The sequence below is a fragment of the Syngnathoides biaculeatus genome, chromosome 3 (genome assembly GCF_019802595.1).
Source record: "Syngnathoides biaculeatus isolate LvHL_M chromosome 3, ASM1980259v1, whole genome shotgun sequence".
Taxonomy (NCBI): Eukaryota; Metazoa; Chordata; class Actinopteri; order Syngnathiformes; family Syngnathidae; genus Syngnathoides; species Syngnathoides biaculeatus.
In genome coordinates this window covers 2,001,653-2,021,127 of record NC_084642.1, presented here as the reverse complement: position 1 = coordinate 2,021,127, position 19,475 = coordinate 2,001,653, and the positions used below count along the sequence as shown (strand labels likewise).

Here is a 19,475-nt window from a genome sequence, read left to right as displayed (position 1 = left end):
AACTTTTCTTTCAATTTCCTTCTTTCTGTTGTTGTTTGTGTGTGCATTTTTATTCTTCAGTCTCCTTTTCTGCTTTTATTATGATGCGGGTCTTTTGTGATGCAGTTTCCTTTCAGGCTTTGAAGTTATTACGACGCAGATCTTTTGCGACGCGGAATTCCGGAACGTTCCGAGGAGTGCCTGTGAAAGGACGAGAAAGACCGTCAACGGGGCTTCTTCACACCGCACCGCTGCTCGGGACAAAGTGCACGGACGCTTTCTGCCTTTCGTCTCCCAAACATTCGCTCACTCGGAATCGTCTTCTTTTTCTTTCGGCTTGTCCCGTTAGGGGTCGCCACAGTGCGTCATCTTTTTCCATCCAAGCCCCATCTCGTGCATCTTCCTTCTCTAACACCCGACTGTCCTCACGTCCTCCCTCACAACATCCATCAACCTTTTCTTTGGTCTTCCTGTCGCTCTCTCTTCCTCGACAGCTCCGTCCTCGTCACCCTCCAACCAATTTCCTCCCTCTTTCCCACCTTTGAACATGTCCAAACCATTGAAGTCTGCTCCCTCGACGTTTGTCTCCAAAACATCCAACTTTGGCTGTCCTTTAATGATCTCGTTTCTAATCCTGTCCAACTTGTTCACTCCATTCGAGAACCTCAGCATCTTCGTTTCCCCTACCTCCAGTTCTGCTTCCTGTCGTTTCTTCAGTGCCGCCGTCTCTAATCCGAACAGGGCAGAGACTCTTCTGTCACGTAGAACACCAGACACCTTCCGCCAACTCTTCTTCACTTCCTTACCGCACTCTCCATTGCTCTGTATCGTTGACCCCAAGTATTTGAAGTCATCCGCCCTCGCCATCTCTTCTCCCTGTAGCCTCACTCTTCCCCCTCCATCCCTCGCATTCGTACACATAAATTCCGTTTTACTTTGGCTAATCTTCATTCCTCTCCTTTCCAGTGCGTACCTCCATCTTCCTAACCTGCTCCCTGCTTTCACAATATCATCTGCGGACATCATGGTCCGAGGGGATTCCACTCGAACCTCATCTGCCAGCCTATCCATTAGTACCGCTAACAGGAAGGGGCTCAGCGCGGATCCCTGATGCAGTCCCACACCTACGGCGCATCTCGCCGCCGTTCTGCTGCCCTCATACATGTCCCGTACTATTCTAACATATTTCTCCGCCACGCCAGACTTGCGCATGCAGTACCACAGCTCCTCTCCTTGGTACTCTGTCACAGGTTTTCTCCAGATCCACTTCTGACCTGTTCTGTACTTTTCCACGAGCATTCTCGAGGCAAATAATGCATGTGTGGTACTCTTTTCTAGGCATGAAAGCGTACCGTCGCTCGCAGATACTTCTGTCCCGAGTCTCGCCTCCACTACGCTTTCCCACAACTTCATTGTGTGGCTCATTATCGCATGCTTGGAATATTCGCTGGATTGAACATTTTAGAACAATTTGGGAACATTGGTTCCACGTTGGTGACTATTCGCCGCTTGGCTCGACTACTTTGTCTTTGAACTTCATTTTGCTGGTTTGAGCAAACGGGACGTTGGTCTAAATTCACACGTAACGCCATCGGAATCCCAAACGTCTTCCCGACGAGACAAAAAGAAACTTTCATAACCGACCTCGCCATTCCAATACGTTTGGACGGGACTGTTACTTTGGTGCTGCTGGGTTTAAATTTTCCCAAACGAAAAACCAAAAAAAAAAAAGATGACTGTGATTCGATTTATTTGGCCGAATAAAAAGAAATAAAACTTGCAAAAGTGATGACAAAGCCATTGGGAGAGTTCAGATGTGCAATACAAACAGACACTTTTGGATGGGTCTAATTCCTGCATTACCTGTGAAGTGTCTTCACATGCAGATGTGTGTGTGCGTGTGCGCGTGTGCGTGCTTGACTCGAGCCAGCACCTCCGCAACACGTGCCAGATCATTAGGCACCCGCTTGAAAGTCGCCTGCAGCAGCTGAGCCGCCGACTGAACCGCAGCCCGACGGCGACGGCAAAACGGGACCACGCGCACGCGCACGCGCACGCTTGCCGCGATTCCGTACTTGATGATGATGACGAGGATGATGATGTGACGGCAGCCGACGCATCGGCAACATGAAAGTGCAAACACTTTCATCATGTTTCACCAAGAACAACAGAAAAAACGGACGGACGAGCCCGGCCTGATGGAACACACAAACGGATCTTGAACAAGCACACCATCACTCATCTGATCCCCCCCCCCCACCCGCCTCTTCTCCATCCATCATCATCTTCCTCATCCTTGTTGACGCATTTGCATTCTTCTTGATGAGGTTTTTGGTGTCAAGAGTGAATGACGTGTGCCAATCCAGTATTTAGACGGCAGCGTTTTCCTTCATCCTCGTGTTGCTTTCGCAGTGTGTGCGTGTGCGTGTGCGCGTCAGCAGCATTTTGGAGGAAGAGGATGTTTGGTCTGCGTCGCGGGAGTCTAAAAATAAAGCGCAAGCGTTCACTTCCAGGAGGTGAAAGGACGGCCGCCTGCAAACACTGGCGTACGGACTTTGGGGTGGGGGTGGGGGCGGGGGCGGGTTAAAGCATCCAAATAAAAATCTATCGAGCGGAACAATGGCGTTATAAAAACTTACAGAGGTCGTTGAACAATACGCGAGGAAGAGACGGCGTCAATACATCTGGGAACGACGATGGCCTTGGCGCGCCATCAAAGCGCCGGACGCCTCTCGGCATTGTCGCCGTGTTCGCGCCCTTGTCTCGCACGCGCGCTCACGTGCACGCAAACACGCTCATGCACACGCTCCGAACGCGGACGAAAGCGACGGCGCACAAGCTCCACTTGCGCCAAAAAACAAAAAAAAAAAAAAAAAGAGAAAACAAGGCACGCTAGCACGAGCGCGCAAGCTCGCGCGAGTAACGTGCACACAAACATGTAAACACGCGCACACATATCCACGAATACGCGCACACAAAAGATGGAAATAAAACAATGGAAACAACGCATTGGTGAGTGCGTTGGGCTCCCAGTTCTGGGGGGTTTGGGGTTCAAATCCCGGCCCCGCCTGTGTGGACTTTGCATGTCCTCCCCCCGTCCCTGCGTGGCTTTTCTCCGGGTGGGCACATCCCAAAAACATCGGCGAGTCTAAATTGTCCCGTCGTCGGTGTGATTGGTTGTTTTTCTGCATGTGTCCTGCCATTGGCTGGCAGTCAGGTCAGGGTGTGGTGTACCCCGGGGTGGGGGTTCTGTTATGAGCAAGACTTGGCCGCGACAGGCATTGAAGTCGGAGTTTTCGTCACTGGCGTTTGCCAGTTCGTTGCCTTGCATTAGTGAGTTGCATTCACTGCCTGTGGGACTCTCCGCTTCTACGCCCAAGTTAGAGTAACCCTAGTCACAGCGATTCTGTGCCCTTTCATTTGATCCCGTCTTGTTGACTTTGTTAGTTTGCCCCAGAGTCATCGGACCTTGCGCCTCCCCTAGCGTTTCTGTGCCTCTGCCTTGCCTGACTGCTACACCGTGTATGACCCAGTTTCCGGAATAAACCACATTGAACATTATGCCTCTGCCTCGAAGTCCTGCAATTGGGTCCGCCCCCGTACCGGAGGTTTCTTGACAATGAACTGCAAAATCTAAAAATAGTATTAATAAGCACTGGGAACGTGAGAACGATAACCATATAACTATACCACCACTACTAGTACAACTGCTACTACTTTTAATCATAATAATACAGTGAGAATGGAGAATGGATAATTTCAGAATCATCTTCATTTGCCAAGTATGTTCAAAAACAAGAAATTTGTCTTGTCGAAGCTGCTCTAGTACGACAAGGGACACACTGAAGACTTTTGAGAACTCAAAAGCTACAAACAAAGTCACTGAGCGATAAAATGTTACCAGTAATATGGTAAAAAAAAAAAAAATGTTTTGATAATTGTGATGTTGACGTTATACTGTACATAGAAGTGACCAAGTCTAAAAATGTAAAGACAGCACGCGTAGGACAGTGGCAGCGATAAAGTATAAAAAAAAAAAAGTACTGGTCCCGATTCATAATGATATAATAATAATTAAGCAGTAAACACAGCAGACGGTGGGGAGGGGGGGGGGCGCGACGTGGCGAGGACGCGGCAATAAAAGTGCAGATTTATGACCAATGTTTCCCGCTGCTTCCAAATTAATTATTGATCCATCAAAAAAATGCAGAGCGGCAATATCAGCGCCGTTGCGCGCATCCAATCACTTTGAACGCAACTGTTCATTACGCACGTATTGACAACTAACATCGGGGGGGGGGGGGGGCGGGACCAGTCTGCCATTTTGTAGATCGTGTACAAGATGGCAGCACTTCAAAAATGATCATAAAGCATCAACACTTTTGCAGCTAGCGTGTACACAATCAGGTCACATAGAAAACTGCAAACAAAGCATCTGCACATGAAAAAGGTTTGCAAATATGAAATCGTTTTGCAGAAAAGATTGAGCTTTTTTTTCCCCAGAAGCGTACAAATGTTTTGAAAATACAGAACTACTAACTTTTTTGCAAATAGAAAACTTTTTAATATACTTTGTTTTTTTTCTTAAATGTGATTTTAAAAACATCTGACAATTTGTAGAAAATTTAAAACTTTTTTTTTTAATTTACATTTTTAAGCATACAATTTCGCTGTTCAAACGTACATTTCTTTCGTACATACAAAACCTTTTCAGAAATCCTTTTCCAAATATCCAATTTTTGAGAAATTAGAATGACAAAAAACATCATACATTGATGGAATATTATTTGATTCGATTAAAAAAATTGCACTTAGCATTTATACAACCATGAAGCGGTTACATAAACAACTACATGCAGGAGTTAAATAATTCCACATTGAGCAATTTTTCTTTAAATGCGAACTAGCATGTTAGCACTAGCTAACGTGACATCACACAATGGCCACGCAAACAAGCAAATTATTTTATATATAAAATTATTTGAGATACGTGAACGATAGCGATGGCGCTCACAATCGTTCCCTCAACGCCGACTCACTTTCCGTCACTTGTAGCGGACTTTTTTAAAGAGTGTCGCGCCGTACACCCAAAAAGAAGATCCCAATATGGTGATTGGAGAACGAGTGAGTTGAAGCATGCTCGCCCTGCGGGACACCGTTTGAACACTTGTAAAAATGCAGGTGGTGGACAGGAAATACACGAAAAGGTCAAGGAAAAAAAAAACCAAAACATTTGGACACGTTTTAAGATATTCACAGGCAGCGTTTGGGGTGGCGCGCATGGGAGGCGGTAAATATTTGCCGACTGCCGGGGAAAATTCCGAGCGCGCCGGGACGCTTTTTTGAATACAGACGCGCGCGTCGGGAGGCGGCTAAGTGATTGCTAATTAGCACGTTTAGTCAAATGATTAGAATGAGCGCCGAGGAGGACGAGCGCCCGCGGATGCGTTCCGCATTCCCGATCATCCCATCTGCATTTCCTCCGTCCGGCGAGTGAGGAGGCGGAGCCTAAGGGTGATTGACGGCCAGACGCAACCAATCGCGATGCCCGCACTGACCACACCTGACAAGTCACAAGTTTTTTGTTTTTTTTTTTTTTTTTGCTTTTACGAAATTACTTAGTTACTAAATATATTTTTTCTTTTTTTTTGCACATATGTAAAAATATTTTTGGAGAGAAGTGTTCAAGATTTATTTTCAAAAATAAACTTTTGGGAAATGTACTTTTTTTTTAAAAGCGTACAAAATACTGTAGTAAGAAATACTGTAAACTACGTCTGTAAAAAAAATATACTCAACATTTAGCCAAAAATATAATTTCTTTTTAAAATACATATTTTTTTTTCAGAAAACAAGCTGGGTAGGAATGTATGACTTTTTGGGATAGAACCTAGAACAGTTTTTAGATTTTTTTTTTTTCCATGGAAATATAAAACTTGCGTCTAGTAAAGAGAAGATTTTTTTTTCCATCAATAAAGATGACTTTTCCAAAAGTACAGTTTATTACTTTTGAAAAGATATGAGCTTTTCAGAATTATAAAAATTTACATATATACAACTTTTTTTATTAATACATCTATACAATATATACAAATAATCCCGCCAAAAATGTGGAAAATACTTTGTGGATTACTGGACGCAAAAATATACTTTTTCTTGAAAATGTAAATTTTTTTGGTGGCTATAACTTTCCAAAACATAAAAATATATATATATATATATTATATATATATATATATATATTATATATATATATATATGTAAAAAAATAATTTAAAATATATGTATATATTTTACATTTTATTTATTTATTTTTTTGAAGGAGAAGAAACATGACTTTTGTTTGCTGATATACTGGATGGCCTTTTTTTTTTTTTTCCCTTCTTATAAATGTGGCTTTCTTCCTGAAAGTAAAGTTTTTGGAAGTACAGGATACTTTTCTTGAAAGGATACTTTTTGATTTGCGGACTGGGGCTACATGAGAGTCAGCAGAGTTTGCGAGCGTGTTTTGGCCGAGCAGCTTTCCGGCCTTCCCATCGTACTCCCCGTGGCCGGGGCAACCCCCTCAGAACGCCGAACCCGACCCGCTAAGCCCGCCTTCATTTAACCTCGCCGCCGCCGCCGCCGCTAATTTGCCACCCGCAGGATGACTGGGCCGACGACCTCGTGTAACTTTTCCGAAAGGAGGATGTGAAACGTCTGCCGACGGATTACTTGGACGAGAAAGGAGCAGGAGGAGGAACGGGAGCGAGAAGAATTGCAGGAAAAACTGAAGGGAAGGAGGAAAAACCCCTCAAAAGGAAACGTGATGACGATGTTATCCTCAAGGCAGGACACGACCACCACGGTGTGTGTGCTGCGCATGTCGAAGTGCAAGTCAGTTGCGAAGACGCCCGCAGGTCAAGGGAAAAAAAAAAAAAAAAAAAAAAAAGTCGTCATTTGTTTGCGTCGCCCGTCTTGACGCAACATCTGGACATGTAATGACTTTGTCCTAAGGACACGCTCGCATCCGATGGGCGAGCACTCCATCACGCCCGGGCGACGTCCTACTTTTGCGGACACGCGCAGAAGCGAGGCCTCGACGCGTTATCTCCTCTTTTGGCGCCGACGACACCAAAATGTTTTCCCGCTTAGGAAGAAGATTTACAACGGAAACACGACAGATTTACTTTCTTCATCATCGTCGCCGTGTTTGGCCTCGGCGGAGGTCGACGCCGGACTTAAACGCAACTGCGGGTGGATGAAAAGTCCCGACGAAAATGCGCATTTCGGCCCGCGTTGTAACAACAAAGTTATTACAGTATTGCTCGGACAGCGTTTTGAATCGAGCAGCGTCGACAATTTCACCGAGCGCTCAAACAATAAACTCATCAATACGGCAATAAAATAAGAAAATAAATTAGGATACGAGCCTCATAGGGGGAACCGCTTCGATGCAATCAATGACGCAAATGATTTCGTTTCTTTTTTTTTTTTTTTTCTCAAATTCACAACACTTTTCTGTAATCAATTCTGCAGAAGAATGCAAAGTCAATGAAGTCGTTGACTTGCACTTTTCAGGCGTTTGTCTTGTGAGCCACATGAAGAAATCTTAAATTAATATCCTGTATTCTATATCAGCATAATTTACCTTTATAATCACTTGAAGTCATAATTTTGTCAGTGTATTGTTACTTACTCATTTGTACTCTTACAAAGTCCTTTTCTAATTAATTACCCACTGAATAAAGACACCATTAAGATAAGTTACAATAAAAAAATATTAGTATTATATTATTATACAGTGTATATTATTATGTAATATATATATTATAGAAAATATTCTATGAATATAATATTATTAAAAATATTTTTAAAAATCTGTTATATACGTCAACTATGAGAGGTGGCATTGTTTTTTCATTTATAATAATTATTTCCAATTTATTTGTTACTTTTTAATCGCAGGGCAAATTGTATTTTGCATGGATTAAAGGTCATCAAATGTTTGAAAAACCCGTCCATTATCCGAGCCGCTTATCCTCAACAGTGTCGCGGGAGTGCAAATGTTAAATTCGCAAAAAAAAAAAAAAAAAAAATTCCATAACTATTTGTATCAATTTAGGAATAAGAATTGAAGAAGGAAAATATTTGGAAAAGTACTAACTTTTTCCTCATAAAGGACTTAAAAAAAAAAAAAAAAATCATTTTCCAAATCGTGCAATAGTCTCAATTTTCGAGTGCACCGCCGACGTGCCGAAGCGGCTCGAGGTGGGCGGCACAAATGAAGCAAACGCGTGGTTGATGTGTGCAAACCCCCCCCCAACGCGATCAAACTCGTGCGAAGTGAACTTTGACCTTTCGTTGTCTTTTAGCATTTCCATTCCAGCGGACGTGAAGTGCACGACATCTTTCATAAAGAAATGAAAGACCGGAGCGACGCTTGGACTTGGACCGCCATTGCGCGAAAGGTTTTGTTTTTCTTTCCTTCCGGGCAACGACTATGTTGGATGACGACGATGCGGTTTTTGGCGTATCTGCCGTCCGAGTTGGGCTATCCGTCGAGGTTCTGTTGCGACGTCGCCGTGAAGGCGGCCCGCGGGTGTCTGCTGCTGCGACGTGGCCGTAAGTGAAATTCGGAGAAAGCGACGAGCGCTTTCGTTGGCGTGCCGGCGCATCAGAATTCTACAATACGACGTACGGGACCGTTTTTCGTGAACGCTGCTCGGACCTGGCCCGCTTTTGCACTCACCGCGGTTTGTTGTTCTTCTCAGGCGAGCAAGACGAAACTAACTCATTTGAGAAATGATTTGATGAATGTTTGAACTTTTAGACCGTCATTGCACTAAATATGATTATTATTTTTTTGATCCTGGTGTTTCTTTCCGTTCAAGCAACCAAGTTGAAACCAGTTCAACGATCAAGTTGACGGACTGAAACTTTGAACTTTCTAATCCTGTTTTTTTTTTTTCCTTCGGGGCAACAAAGGTGACGCTGACCTTTGGACTTATGAAACGGAAGATGATGACACTCGTTCAGTTATGGACGAAAGCGCAAGCAATATGATAGGTAAAGTACATCCATAGCCAAATAAATATTCAAAACATATTTGGCTCATCAAGCATCCAGAAGACGCAATCATTGTCATAAATATAAACGAGAATTTATTGCGACGGCCGTCAAACTCTGGATGGCTCTCCTGCAAAAGGACAAGCGTGGAGTGAGCCCACTCTCGTTGTGAAAGTCTTAACACCCCCCCCCCCAAAAAAAAAAAAAAAAAAAAATGTTTGTGTCGCGTTCCGGCTGACTGCAAAGCGGTTTTGAAGGGTTCATCGAAACGCTCGCACGCATTGGCCGTGTTTATTTCTTCTTCATCTGCGTGGGTCCAAACGCGAGCGCCTCCATCTCGCCATCTTTCCTCCCTCCCTCCCTCCCTCGCTCGCTCGCTATCTCTCCGCTCGCCCAATCACACGGCAGTCAGTCCCTCTCAATAAAACAAATTAACTGATTAGACGTTTTAATCTCACTTGTCTTTGACCTTGTAGAATATATTAGTGTCTGAAAGCGGGCGGGCAGGCAGCAGCTTTGCGGGAATTGAACTCGTTTTTTTTTTTTTTTATTTCTTTTATTACAATTTTAATTTTTTTTTTTTTTTATTAATTGGAGTACAGAGAGGGCCGGCTGACGCGTTGAGGAGGGTCAAAACACGGCCGGGAAAACTTTTGAATTTGAGGCCAGCTCGTTCAGAGATAAACAGCAAACCAAATGACAATCATAACTATACTATACTATGCATATGTGTTTAATATTGAATATTTCAAAAGCAAATACTGATTCTTGGTCATTCCTACTGGAGTGTTTATGATTGACAATTAAATTAAAATTCCATTTTACTCTTTTATTTTATGTGAAATAGTTTATCTTGATTCTAAAAAAAACTTGAATAATTTAGTTTCACCTTTTCTTTGACAAAATATATGCTGTATGGACGTTAATTAATTGAAAAATTAAATACTAATTCATTCTCATTTGAATTTTTTTATTGAGCAAAATTATTCAAAATATATTTTCTTTTCAGAATAATTTGTACGAAATATAAAAAAGTTCCTGTTGATATCTCATCCATTCTCAGATATGTTACGATTTAGATTTTTTTAAAGTCCAAGTTAAATGAAATCCTAATAGTTTCAATTGAGAGAAATGTATAATCTTTGGGGGAAATAATTTACATCAACAAATCATAACACATTGTTAAGTTTTATGAGTCACAATTACTTCAACTAAACAAAACATTTCATTGGGGGAAAAAAGTATGACAGTTTATTTTAATAGCATAATAATTTATTTATTTTAGTAATAATTACGAACCTAATTGTTTCTCAAATAATTACAATAAAAATTACATACTCATTCACAATTTTTGAATGAATATATAATGTTTGTTGTTTCAGTAATTGAGACAAAGGAAAGAAAAAATACTTAAATTTTAAAGAAAGAACCATTTAATATTGCAAGAAACATGAAATTGCTCCTTTGGCTTGTTACTTTCACCAAATCATCATTAGAGTAAAAATCCGCCGCCCGTTTCCCATCAATGGATTTGTCCAAGCGGGGGAGCCGGTTGCCACGGTGACGGCCAGCCCTTAAGTCATATACTGTATGTCAATATCATTATTTATGTTTGATCGCGCAAAGGTCAGACGCGGACGGCCTAATAAGTCCGTCAGCCCTTTGACTGCTTTCACAACTGCTATTTTTTATTTTTTTGGGTCATTTTTCGGTGTTGTTTTGAGTCATTGCTGCGTCGCCCACCATAAAAAAGCTTTACGACGGATACCACAAGATGGCGGCAAAACACTTTTTCTATTAGACAAGATTATGGCCTGATTAAATGAAACGCCTCCCCTCACTTCGACATAGTTTCTTGGCACCAAGATGCCCCAAGATACAGATAGTATATGTTCTTTATCCTCTGCAAGGAATGACCAATATTAGCGCAACCTACCGAATCACACTTACTAAGCTAACCATAATGATCATAAACTGTTTCATTTTTTTTTTTTTTTTACATTCAAGGTTATTACTTGTACTTATGTGGGAGTGCAATTTTCTTATTGCAAATCTTTTCTTTTCCTTTTTTTGCGGGAGACTGGAACCGATTAATAGGATTACCATTTATTTCTATGGGGAAAGATGATTTGAGATTTCAGTGTTTTGAGCAATGACGGCAGTCACCATCCTAACTCACTAATAATATTAAACACGTGAAAACATATCACATATTGAAGCTAAAAGATGTAAAATTACAAATATATGATACTTTTTCAATCCATTTAAAACTAATTTTAATTGGTAAAATAAAAATAGTATTTCTTTAGTAATTTACCACAAGTCTGAGGTTATTTAAGAATAAAAAAAAAAAAAAAAAAAAAAAAGCGGAAAACCGTGTTGTGTCGGCAGAGTATAAAAAGACCCGCAATGGATTCCCCCCAAATTCACTTAAAGGAAGATTTCCTGCAATGAAGACACAAAAAAACCCCAAAACAAGACAAATAAAAAATGGCCAAGGAGGTCACACGGTTGAAAGTTCAAGCAGGAAGTTTTGAATGTGAACTTTTATGAATCATCTTTAGCTTCGTTTGGACTGACTGGCTCTTTTTTTGCTCCTCTCCCCGCCCGGTTTCCATTTTCCTTCCACTTGTCCCTGCAGGCCTTCGTGTGGTAAACAAGGGCTAATAGCACCCCCTGCTGCTCTTCACATGACACTGCAGCGTCTCTCCCGGCCCTTGCCTCGCGTTTAACGTTTCTTCAACATCCTACAAGTGCGCCTAATCGCATTACAGGTGACAACAAATTGCCGGTAATTTTTTTAAAAAAAATTTTACGACCCCCCCCCCCCCCCCCATACTTTGTGGCGATATCTGCCGGTTGTACAGCTCAACACCGAGGCGAGAAAAGACACTTTTTGAACGCGTGTCCGTTAAGGAGGCGCAAAGTGCCGTCTGACAATAGCGAGCGTCGGCCGTGCGTCCGTCAGCGCGCCGACAACGAGCCACTCGGAGTATGGCGCCCCCTCTCGACGGGGGCGGCTCAAAGCGAGTGGAAAAACGAGGCCCTCCACCACGCGACGCCCCAACGTTGATACGCGCTGATGTCACCACTTTATTCCACTTCCAGTCAACGCCGACAATGACGCACGCAACCATCGCTTTCAAACCTTTCAAAATATTGACAATAATGTACAACGATATCAACCTTTCATCCCACGAGTCAGAAGTAATATTTTGGCACACTTCTAACAGATACTGATAGTGATTAATAACGATTTTGATACAAATTGATACCCTTTGCGCTCCCCAATTCAGAAGTTTCATCCCATTCTGAATCGATACAGATAACAATTTACGCCCATAATTGTGATTATGACGTACTGTACGGTGACATTTGATATTTTGTCCCAAATCCAGTTGATACCCAAAACATTGTCATATACGATATGTCAAAATCAATAACGACAATATTTCAATTCCTAATCAATATGGGTAATGATATGATAATGTGGCAAAATCTATCAAATGCTCCCATCCCTAATCAATACTTATCAATGTTTTTGCCCCACTCCTTATCAGCAAATTTTGCCCCACCCCAACTGATCCATTGATATTCTATCCAATTACTAATCAATAAAGTGACAACTGCAAAAACGATATTTTATGCGACCTTTTTAAAGAATAAAAACGCCGTCGATATCCATATTTTGCCCTGCCCCGAGTCGATATTGATTGACACGGCGAAAAGAGGACGCTTGATAAAGGACACACACGCGCACGCGCACACGCACACACGCACGCACTCCGAAACGATGAGAGACTTTGTCAAAGTTGAACTTGAGCCTTTTGTCTTTGCGAGAATATCAAATATTCATCGGGCATAATCATCAGCGGGGAATAAATCGGATTGAATTATTAATAGCGTGTGTATTCAAGGCATCTCTTGTAAATATTTCCTGACACTTGCCACTCTGAGGAAGACGTACGCGACCAATCCCGGCTTGACTAACTCAAACATTCATGTCATAACCTACATTTCACACAGAAAACGACTACTTATTATTCTTATGATATTCATGATTATTACACGGTAACGTCTCACCTCCCGCTCGACGCTCTGGTGCTAAAACACAGAGAGGAGAACTCGCAACCTAGATAGGAAGAAGGTAGTAGCACAGCACTCGTAAAGCTGGTAGTTTAGCAGTAGCTAGTAGCGTACTGCATTATGAAAACATAATTGCCAACTCACCAACACGATTGAACTAGTAGCATAACTCTCGTACTGCTGGGGGCAAAACAAACCTCACCACAGAACACACTAGAAAGTTGAACAAGCTAGCAGCACATCGCAAGTGATGCTAGTTGAAAAGCAGCACCTAGTAGCATAGGGCTAGTATCACAGAAGATACAAGCAAAGACAACTTTATCATTAAGCTAGTACTATGAGCTAGGGGCATCATACTAGTCGATCGTTTCTGGTGGCATAACAGCAACTGATAGCGTAGAAGTAGCACAGCAAAAAAACTCGCAAGTTTTGAGCTAGCCGCAAAGAACTATTAGGCCTGTCAGTGCTAGCAAGTTCAAGGATGACGAACAGCAAAAATGTGAAAAGACGTTAAGCGCTGATTAAATGTCGTTGTGCCTGCCTTTCCCAGCAAAACTGATCAATAAGTCACTAACGCCATCTGGAGACATATTTACATCGGGGGTGGGGGTGGGGGTGGGGCCTTCATCTCCCACAAAACAGAATTAGAACTAAAGCGGCAGATTTTAGCACCGCTAGCACGATCATGCTAACAACGTTCAGGTCACATTTAGCATGACGATCACATGATACAGGAACACGGTTGCCACGGCAGCCATTTTGTGCAATGTAGAACATCATGGATGTTGGGGGGGGGGGAGCTGGCGGGGGCGGGGGTGGGGGTCACAGCAGTTGTCCGTCCTCACCAACACGTGTGTGTGTGTGTGTGTGTGTTATGAGGGCCCGGGGGGGGCTGACAGTCAGGCGATGATCCAAGACATCATTAAGCACGGCGCTCAATTGCCATCTCCAGCGCCATGGCAACAGGCTGAGTGGGGGAGAGCACATCAAAACAAAAAGAGGGGGGGGGGGGGGGGCTCAACGATCGCCGCTGATCGATGGATGGGAGGAGGGAGGGGCAACGTTTAGGATTTTGATTTTTTTTTTTTAATGCCACCACGAATGTCTATGGACACTATCAAAAGAAAATTATAATTTTATACATTTTTTCCCGAGAGAAAACATTGTCGTCATCTATTAAATACTCGACTTGTTAGACCGAACCAAATTTGAATCATGATTGGAATCTTAAACAATGCTGGGAATTTGTAAGGATTTTATGAGACTTCTTCACTAATCTTGAAACCTCAAGATAATAAACTAGCAAATATGAAAGAAACAGCAGGTATCCAAAATCATAATTCCGCAAGGGCAAAGTGTCACTTCAAGACAGAAAAAGTTACATTGAGCAAAAACAAAAAAAAAAAAACACAATCTGAAAAGAATTTAAAGTCATTCGGGCAGGAATTTTAATCAAAAATAATTTTTTTTAAAAAGTCAATTTTCAGACAAAAGCTTAAAATTAGTCTTCATGAAAAACATCGGGGGGAAAAAATGTTGGCTCAAAACAAAACCCTTGAAAATCCATGATTTAATCTCTCATAATCTGATCTCAGAAAATTAGTCATCAAAAAAACATCATATTTAACAGAAAAAAAAGTCAGTTATGGACCCCCTAAAGGTGATATGGGGGGGGGGAGCGCGCTTGTTTGGCTTTCTCATTATAACATGAAACCCAAATGAGAAAAGGTTCTTGTTACAATGAGAACATTTCTCGTTAGAATGTGAAACATTTTTTTTTTTAACGTTGCAATGAGAAAGTTTCCGAGTTTCTCATTGAGACGAGAAAACTTCTCATTTGCATGACAAAGTCCACCCGCGAGGGGGTCGCTTCCTGCGCTGGGGCAGCCGAGAGGAAGCCAGCGGAAGAGGACTTTGCTCTCTTTCCTCAAAACAAGGAAGATTCCGGATAGTGTCAGCGACCAATCAAAGACCACGTACAAAAGTCAACATTTGAATCGCACGATTAGAGCAGAATAAAATATAAAATAGCTGAGTTGCGTAGGTGTCAATAAAATATCACTCACAGGAAAACACACAAGTAGATGTTTGACATTCAAGTGAGAAACTAGAAATTTGTCCATTTAGGGGCTCCGTAGAGGTCAGTCTTGCTTTGAGGAACTAAAGAACAAAAATAAAAAAAATAAATAAATCTGATAAAACGGGCCTAAACTCACAAGAACAATGTCTGACTTAAATATATATATATATATAAAAATAAAAAAAACAACTTTACTAGGGGAAAAAAAAGGTAATCAAGGAAAAAGTCATTTTCTCAAGTATAAAAAAGAAACAAAAAGGCATTTATCGGGAAATAAATCATAATCGCACAAGAAAGTTGGAGGGAAAAAAGTTGTCTACTAAGAATTATATTTGGCAAATAAAAAGCCAAAACATTTCCAGTTCAAGCGGCATATTCGTCTCCCCCCCTTCACGCAGGAAAGTTTGCCGTCAGCACCGCTAGCCTCACTTGACAAAGAAGGTTCCGGATGTCGCAACAAAAGGAGACCCGGACGCACTCCCCCCCCCCCCCGGCGGCTAATCGATGCCTCGAAAGCAGTTTTGTCGGGAAATCTTTGCCCGGCGGAAAGCGGCGGCGCCGGCGGCGGCTCGTCGAGGCGAAGGAGGCCCGACGACGCGAGCGCCACTTCAGCGTCAAAAAGGATTACAACGGGCTGCCTTTTATCTCGGCAAACACGCTCGCTCGCTCGCTCGCGCTTTCTTGACGCGCCGCCACAATCCGCGGCGGCTAAATCGCAAAAGCAAAAAAAAGCAACAACAACAACAACAAAAAAAAAGTCAAAACAGGAATTCCGTAAATGGCATCCCAATCCCGAAAGATCCAATCTGCAAGGCAAAATCTTTGCTTGTCAAAACACACACACACGAGCGCACACCTTTTGTCACCACCTTTAAGTGCACACACACACCTCGAGTGTGTGCAAAAGCACAACACAAAAGACAAACACAATCGCGTTCCCCCCCCCCCAAAAAGACGCAAGCTAGCGCTAAGTAATAAGAATGAAGACTTGAAGGAGACAGCGGAGTCAGCATCGAGATCCCCCCCCCCCAAAAAAAAAAAATAAAATAAAAGAAGAATACAAGTAGAAAAACATCCAGGTGGGGATGGGAGAGGGGGGGAAATATGAATCTCCGTCATCAAAACTCATTCAAAATGAATAAAACAAGAAGAAGCTTGCATTTTGCAGAGAGAAATGTCATCAAAATAATAATGATGATTTCAGGAGCGTCCCCAATTTTTTTGCCAATGTGGGGTTTGATGCGGAAAAGTCATCAGAGCTGGCAAAAAAAAAAAAAAAAAAATACAAGATTCTTATGAGAATATCACAGGAATCCCGTGAGAAAAAACATCAGAATCCAGAAGTGGGAAGAGGAGACAAATATTGGACACAGGGAAGTATACTGCTCAGAAAAGTAGTCCTCCATAGAAGTACTTGAGTAACTGAGTAAATGTTCACTTTAAAATGGAGTTTTTTTCAGCAGGTAAAATTTTGCATTCAAAGAGGAATAATCTTATGATAGCAAAGATGAAAACTTGCAACATTTCTTGAGAAAGAGGAAAAAAAAAAAGTCTTAATCCCACAAGCATAAAGATGGAATTTTACAGAATTGAGAAATCCCACGCGGCGGACGTACAAAATAAAAACTCATCTCCTAAAAAATAAATCCATCTTTATTCTTGTAAGATTGATTTCATTTGAAATAAGTGCAACTATGAAGAAATGAAGTCATTTATTTAAAAAGACAAGTTTAGGAGACGAATGTCAGAATATCTTATTTTTTCCATTTTAATCTAAAAAAATGCTCGACTGGAAAGAGGAGGACACTGCTCGTCGTCAAAACCCTGGCAAAATAAATTCAGTGTAATAATAATAAAAAAAAAATATTGGTGACATTTGGTCAGGTTTAGAGGTCAGAATGATTGGTTGCACCTCTTTTTTTTTGTCCCATAAATGACATCCCCCCCCCCAACCCCCCCCAAGCACGAAGTCACGAAATCCACCGCCGCTGTCAAGACGAGCCACAATCATGAAACGATCCCGATCGGTACGCTCAAAAATACGCGAGAAACTCGAGCCAGAAAGCACAACGCTCGCCTTGGACGCTAGCGGAAGACCGTGTGAGCCGGCCAATACCAAAAAAAAAAAAAAGTAAAAAGTTTCTTTCGGCTTGTCCCTTTCGGGGTCGCCACAGCGTGCACGAAATCACTAAGGAAGCAGAGAAGATCAATGATTATTAAATGATTTGGATTCCTATTATTGACTCACTTCAACAATTGTTTGGTAATTCATCAACTTGAAGGAATTTTTGAATGACTTAAGTGAAGGAATGAAAAATGTGGAACCATTTTTTTCCATGTCTGCAGCGCATTTTGCGGCCACAAGAGGGAGGCAGAGTTACTCTCCGGCAGCCATTTTTTTTTTCATTTCCATCATAATTTCAGGCTTTAAGTGTCTGATAGATGGCAGAAAAAAAAAAAAATAGCGGACATTATATAACCAGTTTGACACAAATATTATTTCCATTTTTTGTAACCAATCCCCCTGACTATTCAAGTTTTTTTTTTTTTTCTGATCCACTTTTCCCAACAAACCCCCCGCTTACACACGTTTACACATTTCATAAAGGCAATTAAAAAAGGAGCCTAAATTCTTTACAGTTTTTTTTTTTGGTGACAGTAATCTATTCCAGTTTGTGAATAGTTGTACGTGCAGCCCCTCCAAATGTCTTTTGTTTGAAGCCGCTTTCTTTTCAAGCCAATCACATTTCATATTTGGTGGCCGAACCCTAACTTTAAATAACTGCGTCAAATAAAAATATTCCACTTTTGATCTGAAACACTAACTTCTTCAGTACACAACAAAAAGGAATTGACTTTGCCTTTGTAAAAAATTTGGAGCAGACCCCACTTAAGAAGAAACGCTTTCAAGATTTTAATAATATTTTAAGGTTAAAGGTCTAAACCAGAGGACCTATATGTTGTTTATATATCACACAAACGTAGCTAATTTTTCATTAAAAAAATATTGAAAAAAGATGCCCAACACAACAGAAATGAAATAAATTAGCGCCAAAGCGCACTTTTTATTTGTAACCCGAATGCCTCCGATGTCGGTTTCAAACCGGGTCGCTGTTGAAGCCGCTGCCGTGCGACGTCACGCAAAGACAACCCAAGTAAACAAAATGGCTTCCAACACAGACAATCATAGTCGAGTGGGATCTCGAGGCGATAAGACAGCCAAAACACAGACCGGTCGGTCGGTGCCGCAAGAAATCTACGGACACCTCGTTGACGAAATTATCTCATACAAACACGTTTAAACGTCTGACGCTGCTTGCACACAACACTGAGTCATTATTGGTTGTTGTTGTTGTTGCACTAGCGACTGAGTCGGCGTAAAACAAAAATCCAAACCTTCTGCGTTTAAAGATTTAGCCCGTAATTTGAAATAATGCAGCTGACACTTGAGAGCACACACCGCCGTAGTCAGATTTCAGCAAGACCTCGGCGTCAACACTACACTAACTTTATACAGCGTCCAAATTTCGTCACCTCCTAACATCGCATGACAATCGAACACATAGGTACTTACTCGCTAGCGAAGCCAAGCGAACGCTGCACCGGGTTTTCAATGCCGTCCTCCGTGAGACACTTGGAACGTATTACTGTCCACTTTGATTTGTAAGTCCAACACGCCCGCTTTGTCTTGACAAACCTTGTCCATAACCCGCCTGTCCGTTCATCTTTCGGCCATTCACGGAAGCGCACTCACTCCGTCAACCTTTGACGCACAACAGCCGTGTGCAACACACTTACTCATTGTCGTTGCTAGCTTTTTCACTCTATGGCTAAATGGTGTCTAGGCGTGACGTCACATTCCGGAGAGTACCGGAACTTGCCGAATCTAAGTAACAAAATCTTGAGACGGATTTTGATGCTAATTTATTTCATTTCTGTTGTGTTGAGAAATTTTTAAATAATTTTTTAAAATGAAATTCACGGCTAAATGGTATCTTGGTGTGACATCACAACTTGCCAAATCTAAGTAACATTTCGAACAAAATCTTGAGACTGACTTTGACGCTAATTAATTTCATTTCTGTTGTGTTGAGAAATTTTTAAATAGTTTTTTAATGAAATTCACGGCTAAATGGTATCTTGGTGTGACATCACAACTTGCCAAATCTAAGTAACATTTCGAACAAAACCTTGAGACTGACTTTGATGCAAATTTATTTCATTTCTGTTTATGTTGAGAAATTTTTAAAGTTTTTTTAAATGAAAATCACGTAAAATTCAT

General features: G+C 41.7%; 1 protein-coding gene across 5 annotated transcripts in view; it reads right to left on the bottom strand.

Annotated features, from left to right (window-relative positions):
- The window catches only part of znf536 (zinc finger protein 536), a 402,786-nt gene extending 383,809 nt beyond the window's left edge, over nt 1-18,977 (bottom strand). For all 5 annotated transcript variants that reach the window (XM_061813494.1, XM_061813495.1, XM_061813493.1 and 2 more), the window contains exon 1: nt 18,768-18,977. The gene's annotated coding sequence lies outside the window, so the exon portion shown is untranslated. The remainder of the gene's footprint in view (nt 1-18,767) is intronic.
- Between the last annotated feature and the right edge of the window lie 498 nt (nt 18,978-19,475).